The following is a 14,736-nucleotide window of genomic DNA, read 5'->3' on the forward strand; positions in this document are numbered from 1 at the left end:
CACTACCATCACCACCATTACTACCATCATCACCATCACCACCAACATCACCACCACCATCACCACCACCAACACCATCACCACCGCCATCACCACCATCACCACCATCACTATTACCATCATCACCACCATCACCACTACCATCATCACTACCATCAACATCACCACCATCACCACCACTACCATCATTACCATCACCACCATCACTCCCATCACCGCTACCATCACCACCATCACGATCACCACCATCACTACTACCATCACCACCATCACTACTACCATCACCACCACCATCACCACTACCATCATCACTACCATCATCACCACCACTATCACCACCATCACCACTACCATCACCACTACCATCATCACTACCATCAACATCACCACCATCACCACCACTACCATCATCATCACCACCACCACCACTACCATCACCACTACCATCACCATCATCACCACCATCACCACCACCATCACCATCATCACCACCACTACCATCATCACCACCATCACCACTACTACCACCACCATCATCACCACCACCATCACCACTCAAACCTCCCAGCGAGGTTTGTCAACAACCCTTCAAGTCTCGCGATATTTGCCCTTCCTCCACTGACGCGGGTCGTTTCAACTCTCGCGAGATTCCGTGCCCCTTTTGGCCAGTTGCGCACGACCCCCCCAGACACGCCCCCCCCCCTCTGAATCTTTTGGACTCAACCAACTTAACGTTTACCACGGGGGGGTTTTGAAACTGTGACGAGTTAATAATAATACATCTACACAGTGGTTGCTTCTTTCCGTAAAAGTCACGTAGATAGAAAATAAAAATAATAATAAAATAAAAATACAAAAATTTTAATGATAAAATAGAAAATAAACATAATAAATCAAAAATAATACAATAAAGAAATGGAATACAAATAAAAACATAAAAGTAATACAATAAAAGAAAAAAGAAAAAATAGCAATAAAATATTAAAGTCATAAAATTAAAATTATAAAACAAAATATAAATTTTAAAATGAAGACATCTACACAATGTGCACCAATTACAAAACTACTTAACCCACAGCCCCAATTCTTAATAGCATCAAAAGTACAATTGTGTACACAACGTAGGCTATATAAACAACTTTTTGTTAACATAATAATACAAAATAAAGCGATTACATTTTTTAAAATAATATGATCAATAATGTAGACATTTTAGATTGCCAGTACACTCATTCCGATGAAGAACAAGGCTACAATTCGATTTAAAGCTTTCGTGACTGAAGATGATTGTTTGTGTTGCAATCGAAACGTCGTGAGAATTTTATTATTTTATTATTTCCCTCCTACGTCACTTTAACGAAAGCACCAAGAATGTGAACCAGGCCTCAGTCTACATTCGTTTTTTTGTGTGTTTTTAATTATTTACATTTTTTAATTTTTATTATTTTTATTTTTTATCCACTTCATTGTTCATTTATTATTATTATTTTTCTATCAATCTACGCGACCTATATCGAAAGAACCAAAGAAGAAATATTTTGTTGTTGTTATAAACATCTCAGCCTCAACACCCCCTGAAGCAGTGGGTTCAGTGTGGTGGAGCAGTCCACAACGCAGCTGGGCGGCCATCTTGGGTAGGGGAGGGTGGTGGAGGGGGTGTGGCCTGTGCAATTACGTCACCGGGCCCATTTACAAACACTAACACAAAACGCATCTATTTTAGGGGCCGTCCATAAATGACGTCACGCACCTAGGGGAAGGGGGGGCGGGGTCAGACATTCGTGACGCTATGTGACGAGGGGGGGTTTGAGAAATATGACGTCACATCAAAATAAATAAATATAAACAACAAGTTCCACTCAATTAATTAGACTTTATTAAATAAACGTCTTTCTCCTACAACATCGGAGAGAGAGCAGCGCCACGTTAAATAACGCAACTACAATGACTAATATAGTTTAAAGAGATTTGAAGCAAGTTTTATTATTATTTTTGGGGGGGGGAGGGGCAGAGAGTTGTGACGTCATATTTGAGGGGGGCGGGGTCTGACATTTTGTGACGTCATGTGACGAGGGGGTTGGGTCCAAAATGGCGTGACGTCATTTATGGACGCCCCCCTCCCCTAAGTCCCTGGGTAGGAAATGTTGTTCACCAATTGACACAAACGCGAATTTGTTCATTGAGCAATCGGTACATTTCAAAACATCGCTGTGCTGGTCACAGAATCAGGCGTCATAAATTAGACGACAAATTCTCCTGCTGAGGGAGCGAGTGAGCTGGGTGGTAGTGGTGGTAGTGGTGGTGGTGGTAGTAGTGGTGGTGGTGGTAGTGATGATGGTAGTGGTAGTAGTGGTGGTAGTGATGGTGGTAGTAGTGGTGGTGGTAGTGGTAGTGGTGGTAGTGGTGGTGGTAGTGGTGGTGGTGATAGTTGTGGTAGTGGTGGTGGTAGTGGTGGTAGTGGTGGTTGAGTGGTAGTAGTGGTGGTAGTGGTGGTGGTAGTGGTAGTAGTGGTGGTGGCGGTAGTGGTGGTAGTGGTGGTGGTGGTAGTAGTGGTGGTAGTGGTGGTGGTGGTAGTGGTGGTAGTGGTGGTGGTAGTGGTGGTAGTGGTGGTGGTGGTAATGGTAGTGGTGGTGGTAGTGGTGGTGGTAGTGGTGGTGGTAGTGGTGGTGGTGGTAGTGGTGGTGGTGGTAGTGGTGGTGGTAGTGGTGGTAGTTGTGGTAGTGGTGGTGGTAGTGGTGGTGGTAGTGGTGGTGGTAGTGGTGGTAGTTGTGGTAGTGGTGGTGGTGGTAGTGGTCGTAGTGGTGGTAGTGGTGGTTGTGGTGGTGTTGGTAGTGGTGGTAGTGGTAGTGGTGGTAGTGGTCGTAGTGGTGGTAGTGACAGTAGTGGTGGTTGAGTGGTAGTGGTGGTAGTGGTAATGGTGGTAGTGGTGGTAGTGGTGGTGGTAGTGGTGGTTGAGTGGTAGTGGTGGTAGTGGTGGTAGTGACAGTAGTGGTGGTTGAGTGGTAGTGGTGGTAGTGGTGGTAGTGGTAGTTGAGTGGTAGTGGTGGTAGTGGTAGTTGAGTGGTAGTGGTGGTAGTGGTGGTAGTGGCAGTAGTGGTCAATGGGCAGGGTGGTGGTGGCGGTGGCGGCACCACGTGGTGGTGGTGGTACCATGTGCTGCTGCTGCTGCTGCGTTCCCGCACGAGATGCCCCGGCCGTGAGGGCGGGGCACAAGCCGGGCGTGAGTCGGCGAAACGTTCAGTTTTATAAGGGGGGGGCACCACGGGGTGAGCAGCCACTACACACACACAGCCAGCCAGCCCCTCCACACCCAGCCCCTCCACACCCAGCCCCACCCCTCCCACCCCTCACCCAGCCCCACCCAGCCCCTCCCCACCCAGCCCCACCCCTTCCAGCCCAGCCCCTCCCCACCCAGCCCCACCCCACCCAGCCCCACCCCTCCCACCCCTCACCCAGCCCCACTCCTTCCCACCCAGCCCCTCCCCACCCACCCCCCACCCCACCCAGCCCCTCCCCACCCAGCCCCACCCCACCCACCCCCCACCCAGCCCCTCCCCACCCACCCACCCCCCACCCACCCCTCCCCCACCCACCCCCCACCCAGCCCCTCCCCACCCACCCCCCACCCCACCCAGCCCCACCCCACCCACCCCACCCAGCCCCTCCCCACCCAGCCCAACCCCCTCCCATGTTTGGATGCACGACGGACGGACGGACACGACAATAATCCCCATTGGGCTGCTGCTGCTGCTGCTGGTGGTGTAGTAACAAGCGGGTTCCTACACAGTGTCAACACTCGCCACCCTAGGAACACACAAATCGTGTCACGTAGTGTGACACAACATTCATTTCATTTTATCAATTTTATTTTTTAGCCCCCTGCGTAGTGAGTGTCATTTTCTAATCGATTATGCCTCAAAATTCTTAGCTCTTTCGGTAAAGTCACGTTGAAGGGAAATAATAAAATAAAATAAAAATATATGTGAAACAATAAAAATTATCACGACGTTTCGACCATAACACAAACGGTCGTCATCAGGTGTGTCAGTTCGCATTAATTTATTTATTTTTAAACGGTGTATTTATTTATTTTTTCAAAACGTCAGCGCCACGCACAACGATTTGGCAGTTTGTTTAGAAGGACTAGTCCATCTATGTTCTGAAAAGATGAGGGGGGAGACGAAAAATTAATGTATGCTGTCTGAAAGCCACTGTAAGCGTGAACAATCAATTAAGACCTGAAATGGTTAATCAAATCTTTCCAATGATTGCTAAGCCCAGAATCCATCTTCTCGGTTGAAATTGTCTCTGTGCTTGTAAGAGCTAAGAATATGAATTACTGCAGTCACGAAAGCTTTAAATCAAAATTTATGCCTCAAAAGTGCGGAGAGTTGCGATTATTCCCCCCCACAATCTTCGCTTTTGGTGACCTGATGGTTCAATGAGCCACTCTGTCTGCAGGAAAGCTTGCCCATACGGATGCTTACCTGAAACTGGGCTCCCACCACCATGCATCCAAGAAGAATTCCCTCATCAAGACTCTGCACCATAGAGCCCAATGCATGTCCGACCAGGAACGCATTACCAGTGAACCCAAGCATGTACACCAAGCTCGTAAGGCTAATGGTTGCTCCGACTATACAATCCGCAAAGCTATCACTCCAGCCGTGAAGAAGGACCCTCTTGAGGAGCCTTTCAAAACCATCGCTGTACCCTGCATTGTGGGGATCACAAAAAAGATTTCCAAAATCCTGAATAAACACAAGATCCAAGTCCGATTCAACACATTACATCAAATCTGTGATCTGGTTCCGTCTGTAAAAGATGTGATTCCGGACACAGTACCCTGGTGTCTACAGACTAAGTTGCCTCTGTGGTAGTAGTTACATTGGAGAAACCAAACGCCATGTCTCGGACCGCATTCGTGAACACAAAGCAGACCTTAAACACGGTAGGACCAACACCTCGGCCGTGGCAGATCACTGTTCTAATTCAGTGGGCTCACATGACATTGACTTCTCTAAGACGGAGGTTCTCTGCAAGCCATCTGGCTACCATGAGAGATTCGTTCATGAGGCTATCCACATATACAAACACAGAGATAATTTCAACCGAGAAGATGGATTCTGGGCTTAGCAATCATTGGAAGGATTTGATAAACCATTTCGGGTCTTAATTGATCGTTTACGGTTACCATGAGAGATTCGTTCATGAGGCCATCCACATATACAAACAGAGAGACAATTTCAACCGATAAGATGGATTCTGGGCTTAGCAATCATTGGAAGGATTTGATAAACCATTTCGGGTCTTAATTAATCGTTCACGCTTACGGTTACCATGAGAGATTCGTTCATGAGGCTATCCACATATACAAACACAGAGACAATTTCAACCGAGAAGATGGATTCTGGGCTTAGCAATCATTGGAAGGATTTGATATACCATTTCGGGTCTTAATTGATCGTTTACGGTTACCATGAGAGATTCGTTCATGAGGTCATCCACATATACAAACACAGAGACAATTTCAACCGAGAAGATGGATTCTGGGCTTAGCAATCATTGGAAGAATTTGATAAACCATTTCGGGTCTTAATTGATCATTCACGCTTACGGTTACCATGAGAGATTTGTTCATGAGGCTATCCACATATACAAACACAGAGACAATTTTAACCGAGAAGATGGATTCTGGGCTTAGCAATCATTGGAAGGATTTGATAAACCATTTCGGGTCTTAATTGATCGTTTACGGTTACCATGAGAGATTCGTTCATGAGGTCATCCACATATACAAACACAGAGACAATTTCAACCGAGAAGATGGATTCTGGGCTTACAATCATTGGAAGGATTTGATAAACCATTTCGGGTCTTAATTGATCGTTCACGCTTACGGTTACCATGAGAGATTCGTTCATGAGGCTATCCACATATACAAACACAGAGACAATTTCAACCGATAAGATGGATTCTGGGCTTAGCAATCATTGGAAGGATTTGATAAACCATTTCGGGTCTTAATTGATCGATCACGCTTACGGTTACCATGAGAGATTCGTTCATGAGGCTATCCACACATACAAACACAGAGACAATTTCAACCGAGAAGATGGATTCTGGGCTTAGCAATCATTGGAAGGATTTGATCAACCATTTCGGGTCTTATTTGATCGTTCACGCTTACGGTTACCATGAGAGATTCGTTCATGAGGCTATCCACATATACAAACACAGAGACAATTTCAACCGAGAAGATGGATTCTGGGCTTAGCAATCATTGGAAGGATTTGATAAACCATTTCGGGTCTTAATTGATCGATCACGCTTACGGTTACCATGAGAGATTCGTTCATGAGGCTATCCACATATACAAACACAGAGACAATTTCAACCGAGAAGATGGATTCTGGGCTTAGCAATCATTGGAAGGATTTGATAAACCATTTCGGGTCTTAATTGATCGATCACACTTACGGTTACCATGAGAGATTCGTTCATGAGGCTATCCACATATCCAAACACAGAGACAATTTCAACCGAGAAGATGGATTCTGGGCTTAGCAATCATTGGAAGGATTTGATAAACCATTTCGGGTCTTAATTGATCGATCACACTTACGGTTACCATGAGAGATTCGTTCATGAGGCTATCCACATATCCAAACACAGAGACAATTTCAACCGATAAGATGGATGCTGGGCTTAGCAATCATTGGAAGGGTTTGATAAACCATTTCGGGTCTTAATTGATTGTTCACGCTTACGGTGGCTTTCGAGTCGCATCCATTATTTTTCGTCTCCCCCCCCCTCCTCTTTTCCGAACATAAATGGACTCGTCCATCTGAATAATCGCCAAATCGCTCTCTCCGTGGTGCTAACGTTCAGAAAAAAAACGCCACTTTTTTCAAATATTCTTGCTGTGGTTTTCACAGCTGACGACGATGATTGCTGCTTTGTGTTGCAGTAGAAACGTCGTGAGAATTTTATTGTTTTATATTTTTATTATTTTATTCTTGCTGTGATTTTCACAGCTGACGATGATGATTGCTTGTGTTGTGTTGCAGTAGAAACGTCGTGATAATTGTATTGTTTTATATTTTTATTATTTTATTGTTGCTGTGGTTTTCACACCTGACGATGATGATGATTGCTGCTTTGTGTTGCAGTAGAAACGTCGTGAAAATTTTATTGTTTTATATTTTTATTATTTATTGTTTCCCTATCTACTTGGTGGTGACTTTACCGAAAGAACCAAGAATAATAATTTTATTATTTTATATTTTCATTATTTTATTGTTTCCCTATCTACGTGGTGGTGACTTTACCGAAAGAACCAAGAATAATAATTGTATTGTTTTATATTTTTTATTATTTTATTGTTTCCCTATCTACGTGGTGGTGACTTTACCGAAAGAAAAAAGAATACTAATTTTATTGTTTTATATTTTTATTATTTTATTGTTTCCCTATCTACGTGGTGGTGACTTTACCGAAAGAACCAAGAATACTAATTGTATAGTTTTATATTTTTATTATTTTTATTGTTTCCTTATCTACGTGGTGGTGACTTTACCGAAAGAACCAAGAATAATAATTTTATTGTTTTATATTTTTATTATTTTAATTGTTTCCCTATCTACGTGGTGGTGACTTTACCGAAAGAACCAAGAATAATAATTGTATTGTTTTATATTTTCATTATTTTATTGTTTCCTTATCTACGTGGTGGTGACTTTACCGAAAGAACCAAGAATAATAATTTTATTGTTTTATATTTTTACTATTTTATTGTTTCCCTATCTACGTGGTGGTGACTTTTACCGAAAGAACCAAGAATAATAATTTTATTGTTTTATATTTTTATTATTTTTATTGTTTCCCTATCTACGTGGTGGTGATTTTACCCAAAGAACCAAGAATCTGAGAGACGTCTCTTTGCGATGAGAGATTAATTATGTACGGTAAAACATTTTTATTTATTTTGCTGTGCTTTTTTTCACACCCGATGAAGGAAGCTTGGTGCTGCCTCCGAAAACGTCGTGATTTAATTGAGTTGTTTTCAAATGTTTGTTTAACTTAATTCAAATTATTTATTTATCTTGTCCACGCACGTGACTTTAGCGAAACAGCCACACGGTATAGTGTTATTAACGTTCGCTGTTGTGTCCTGGACACCAAAAGCGAAGTTTGTGGGGAATAATAGCAACTGTCTGCACTTTCGAGGCATAAGCGATTATAAAATGACACTCACTACGCAGGGACTAAAAAATAAAATTTACAAAATTAAACAAATTTTGTGTCACGCAAACTCCGCTCCCTCCCCAAAGCCTTTCCCCTACGTAAGATGGCGGCGATGTACCGTTGTAATGACGTCACTCGCGAGTGACGTCACCGGCGGCGATGTAAATATAGAAAACCTGGAGGTGTCCCGCCTGGCTGCGGGGCTCAGCCACTCTCACTGTGAGTCATTCACTCAGTCACTGTGAGTCACTCAGTCACATCTCACTGTGAGTCACTCAGTCACTCTCACTGTGAGTCACTCAGTCACACAGTCACTCACTCACACAGTCACCCTCACTGTGAGTCACTCACTCAGTCACTGTGAGTCACTCAGTCACTCTCACTGTGAGTCACTCAGTCACACAGTCACTCACTCACACAGTCACTCTCACTGTGAGTCACTCACACAGTCACTCTCACTGTGAGTCACTCACACAGTCACTCTCACTGTCACTCACTCAGCCACTCTCACTGTGAGTCACTCACACAGTCACTGTGAGTCACTCAGTCACTCTCGCTGTGAGTCACTCAGTCACTCTCACTGTGAGTCACTCAGTCACACAGTCACTCACTCACACAGTCACTCTCACTGTGAGTCACTCACTCAGTCACTGTGAGTCACTCAGTCACTCTCACTGTGAGTCACTCAGTCACTCACTCACACAGTCACTCTCACTGTGAGTCACTCACACAGTCACTCTCACTGTGAGTCACTCAGTCACTCAGTCACTCACTCACACAGTCACTCTCACTGTGAGTCACTCACACAGTCACCCTCACTGTGAGTCAGTCACACAGTCACTCAGTCACTCTCACTGTCACTCACTCAGCCACTCTCACTGTGAGTCACTCACACAGTCACTGTGAGTCACTCAGTCACTCTCACTGTGAGTCACTCAGTCACTCTCACTGTGAGTCACTCAGTCACACAGTCACTCACGCACACAGTCACTCTCACTGTGAGTCACTCAGTCACTGTGAGTCACTCAGTCACTCTCACTGTGAGTCGCTCAGTCACTCAGTCACTCACTCACACAGTCACTCTCACTGTGAGTCACTCACTCATTCACACAGTCACTCACACAGTCACTCTCACTGTGAGTCAGTCACACAGTCACTCACACTCACTCACTGTGAGTCACTCACTCAGTCACTCACACTCAGTCACTCACTGTCACACTCACTCAGTCAGGCAGTCACACTCACACACTCAGTCACTCACTGTGAGTCACTCAGCCACTCAGTCGCTCACTCAGTCACTCACTGTCTCACTCAGTCACTGTGTGAGTCACTCACTGTGTGTCTCACTGTGTCTCAGCCACTCACTGTGAGTCACTCACTCAGTCACTCACTGTCTCACTCACTCAGTCACTCACTCAGTCACTCACACACTCAGTCACTCACTCAGTCACACTCAGTCACACTCACTCAGTCAGTCACACAGTCACTCACTGTGAGTCACTCACTCAGTCACTCAGTCACACACACTCAGTCACTCACTGTGAGTCACTCAGCCACTCACTCAGTCACTCACTGTGAGTCACTCACTCAGTCACTCACTCAGTCACTCACACACTCAGTCACTCACTCAGTCACTCACACACTCAGTCACTCACTCACTGTGTCTCAGTCACTCACTTTGAGTCACTCAGCCACTCACTCAGTCGCTCACTCAGTCACTCACTGTCTCACTCAGTCACTGTGTGAGTCGCTCACTGTGTGTCTCACTCACTGTGTCTCAGTCACTCACTGTGAGTCACTCACTCACTGTGAGTCACTCAGCCACTCACTGTGAGTCACTCACTCAGTCACTCACTGTCTCACTCACTCAGTCACTCATTCACTCAGTCACTCACACACTCAGTCACTCACTCAGTCACACTCAGTCACACTCACTCAGTCAGTCACACAGTCACTCACTGTGAGTCACTCAGCCACTCACTGTGAGTCACTCACTCAGTCACTCAGTCACACACACTCAGTCACTCACTGTGAGTCATTCAGCCACTCACTCAGTCTCTCAGTCACATTCAGTCACACTCACTCACTCACTGTGTCACTCACTCAGTCACTCACACTCAGTCACTCACTGTCACACTCACTCAGTCAGTCAGTCACACTCACACACTCAGTCACTCACTGTGAGTCACTCAGTCACTCACTGTCTCACTCACTGTGTGTCTCACTCACTGTCTCAGTCACTCAGTCACTCACTCACTGTGAGTCACTCAATCACTCAGTCACTCAGTCACTCACTGTGAGTCACTCACTCAGTCACTCAGTCACTCACTGTGAGTCACTCACTTAGTCACACTCAGTCACAGTCACTCAGTCACTGTGTCTCATTCACTCACACTCACTCACTGTGTCTCACTCACTCACTCAGTCACTCACTCACTGTGTCTCACTCACTGTCTGACTCACTGTCTTACTCACTGTGTGACTCACTCATTCAGTCACACTCACTGTGAGTCACTCACTGTGACTCACTGTGAGTGACTCACTCACTGTCGCACTCACTCACTGACTCACTCACTGACTCACTGACCCACTCACTCACTGTGTCTCACTCACTCAGTCACTGTCTCACTCACTCACTGTCTCACTCACTGTCTGACTCACTGTCTCACTCACTATGTGACTCACTCACTCACTCAGTCACACTCACTGTGAGTCACTCACTGTGTTACTCACTCACTGTGACTCACTGTGAGTGACTCACTCACTCACTGTCGCACTCACTCACTGACTCACTCACTCACTCACTGTCTCACTCAGTCACTGACTCACTGTCTCACTGTGACTCACTCACTGACTCACTCACTAACTCACTCACTGTCTCACTCACTCTCACTGACTCACACTGACTCACTGAGTGACTGTCTCACTGAGTGACTGACTCACTCACTCACTCACTGACTCACTGAGTGACTCACTCACTCAGTCACTGACTCACTCACTCACTGACTCTCACTGACTCACACTCACTCACTGAGTGACTGACTCACTCACTGACTCACTCACTCACTGACTCACTCACTCACTGACTTACTCAGTCATTGACTCACACTCACACTCACTGACTCACACTCACTCACTGAGTGACTGACTCACTCACTGACTCACTCACTCACTGACTCACTCACTCAGTCACTGACTCACTCACTCAGTCACTGACTCACTGTCTCACTCACACTCACTGACTCACACTCACTCACTGAGTGACTGACTCACTCACTGACTCACTCACTCACTGACTCACTCACTCACTGACTCACTGACTCACTCAGTCACTGACTCACACTCACTCTCACTGACTCACACTCACTCACTGAGTGACTGACTCACTCACTGACTCACTCACTCACTCACTGACTCACTCACTCAGTCACTGACTCACTCACTCAGTCACTGACTCACTGTCTCACTCACCCTCACTGACTCACACTCACTGAGTGACTGACTCACTCACTGACTCACTCACTCAGTCACTGACTCACTGTCTCACTCACTCTCACTGACTCATACTCACACTCACTGAGTGACTGACTCACTCACTGACTCACTCACTCTCACTGACTCACACTCACTCACTGAGTGACTGTCTCACTGAGTGACTGACTCACTGACTCACTCACTCACTCACTGACTCATTGTCTCACTCACTCTCACTGACTCACACTCACTCACTGAGTGACTGACTCACTCACTGACTCACTCACTCACTCACTGACTCACTCACTCAGTCACTGACTCACTGTCTCACTCACTCTCACTGACTCACACTCACTCACTGAGTGACTGTCTCACTCACTGACTCACTCACTCACTGACTCACTCACTCAGTCACTGACTCACTGTCTCACTCACTCTCACTGACTCACACTCACTCACTGAGTGACTGACTCACTCACTGACTCACTCACTCATTCACTCACTCGGTCACTGACTCACTCACTCAGTCACTGACTCACTGTCTCACTCACCCTCACTGACTCACACTCACTCACTGAGTGACTGACTCACTCACTGACTCACTCACTCACTCACTGACTCACTCACTCACTCAGTCACTGACTCACTGTCTCACTCACTCTCACTGACTCACGCTCACACACTGAGTGATTGACTCACTCACTGACTTACTCACTCACTCACTGAGTGACTGTCTCACTGAGTGACTGACTCACTCACTGACTCACTCACTCAGTCACTGACTCACTCACTCAGTCACTGACTCACTGACTCACTCAGTCACTGACTCACACTCACTCTCACTGACTCACACTGACTCACTGAGTGACTGACTGACTCACTGACTCACTCACTCAGTCACTAACTCACTGTCTCACTCACTCTCACTGATGCACACTCACTCACTGAGTAACTGTCTCACTGAGTGACTGACTGACTCACTGACTCACTCACTCACCCACTGACTCACTCACTCACTCACTGACTCACTCACTCACTCAGTCACTGACTCACTGTCTCACTCACTCTCACTGACTCACACTCACTCACTGAGTGACTGACTCACTCACTGACTCACTCACTCACTAACTCACTCACTCACTGACTCACTGTCTCACTCACTCTCACTGACTCACACTCACTCACTGAGTGACTGGCTCACTGAGTGACTGACTCACTCACTGACTCACTGAGTAACTCTGACTCACTGACTGTCTCTGACTGACTGTCTGACTGACTGTCTCTCTGACTGACTCACTGCGGGGCTGACTGCCTGGCTGACTGTCTGTCTGTCTGACTGTCTGTCTGTCTGTATGTCTGTCTGACTTTCTGTTTGTCTGTCTGTCTGATTGTCTCTCTGTCTGACTGTGTCTGTCTGACTGTCTCTCTGTCTGTCTGTCTGTTTGTCTGTCTCTCTGTCTGTCTGACTGTCTCTCTGTCTGTCTGTCTGACTGTCTGTCTGTCTGGCTGACTGTCTGTTTGTCTGTCTGTCTGACTGTCTCTCTGTCTGTCCGTCTGACTGTCTCTCTGTCTGTCTGTCTGACTGTCTGTCTGACTATATCTCTGTCTGTCTGACTGTCTCTCTGTCTGTCTGTCTGACTGTCTCTCTCTCTGTCTGACTGTCTGACTGTCTCTCTGTCTGACTGTCTGTCTGCCTGTCTGTCTGACTATATCTCTGTCTGTCTGTCTGACTGGCTGACTGTCTGTCTGTCTGACTGTATCTCTGTCTGTCTGACTGTTTGTCTGTCTGTCTGTCTGACTGTCTGTCTGTCTGTCTGACTGTCTCTCTGTCTGTCTGTCTGACTGTCTCTCTCTCTCTGTTTGACTGTCTGACTGTCTCTCTGTCTGACTGTCTGTCTGCCTGTCTGTCTAACTATATCTCTGTCTGTCTGTCTGACTGTCTCTCTGTCTGTCTGACTGTCTCTCTGTTTTTCTGTCTGACTGTCTCTCTGTCTGTCTGTCTGATTGTCTGACTGTCTCACTGACTGTCTCTCTGTCTGTCTGGCTGACTGTCTCTCTGTCTGTCTGTCTGACTGTCTCTCTGTCTGTCTGTCTGACTGTCTCTCTCTGTGTGACTGTCTGACTGTCTCTCTGTCTGACTGTCTGTCTGCCTGTCTGTCTGACTATATCTCTGTCTGTCTGTCTGACTGTATCTCTGTCTGTCTGTCTGACTGTCTGTCTGTCTGACTGTCTGTCTATCTGTCTGACTGTCTCTCTGTCTGTCTGTCTGACTGTCTCACTGTCTGACTGTCTCACTGTCTGACTGTCTCTCTGTCTGTCTGGCTGACTGTCTCTCTGTCTGTCTGTCTGTCTGACTGTCTGTCTGACTGTCTCTCTGTCTGTCTGTCTGACTGTCTGTTTGTCTGTCTGACTGTCTCTCTGTCTGCCTGTCTGTCTGCCTGTCTGTCTGACTGTCTCTCTGTCTGTCTGTCTGACTGTCTGTTTGTCTGTCTGACTGTCTCTCTGTCTGTCTGTCTGACTGTCTGTTTGTTTGTCTGTCTGACTGTCTCTCTGTCTGTCTGTCTGACTGTCTCTCTGTCTGTCTGTCTGACTGTCTCTCTGTTTGTCTGTGTGACTGTCTCACTGTCTGACTGTCTCTCTGTCTGTCTGACTGACTGTCTCACTGTCTGACTGTCTCACTGTCTGACTGTCTCTCTGTCTGTCTGACTGACTGTCTCTCTGTCTGTCTGACTGTCTCTCTGTCTGTCTGTCTGACTGTCTGTCTGTCTGACTGTCTGTCTGTCTGACTGTCTCTCTGTCTGTCTGTCTGACTGTCTGTCTGTCTGACTGTCTGTCTGTCTGACTGTCTCTCTGTCTGTCTGTCTGACTCTCTGTCTGTCTGTCTGACTGTCTGTCTGTCTGACTGTCTCTCTGTCTGTCTGTCTGTCTGACTGACTGTCTCTCTGTCTGTCTGTGTGACTGTCTCTCTATCTGTCTGACTGTCTCTCTGTCTGTCTGTCTGACTGTCTCTCTGTC

This window comes from Petromyzon marinus, chromosome 73, assembly GCF_048934315.1.
Source record: "Petromyzon marinus isolate PM22_M1 ecotype Great Lakes invasive population chromosome 73, UKy_Petmar_22M1.pri1.0, whole genome shotgun sequence".
Lineage (NCBI taxonomy): Eukaryota > Metazoa > Chordata > Hyperoartia > Petromyzontiformes > Petromyzontidae > Petromyzon > Petromyzon marinus.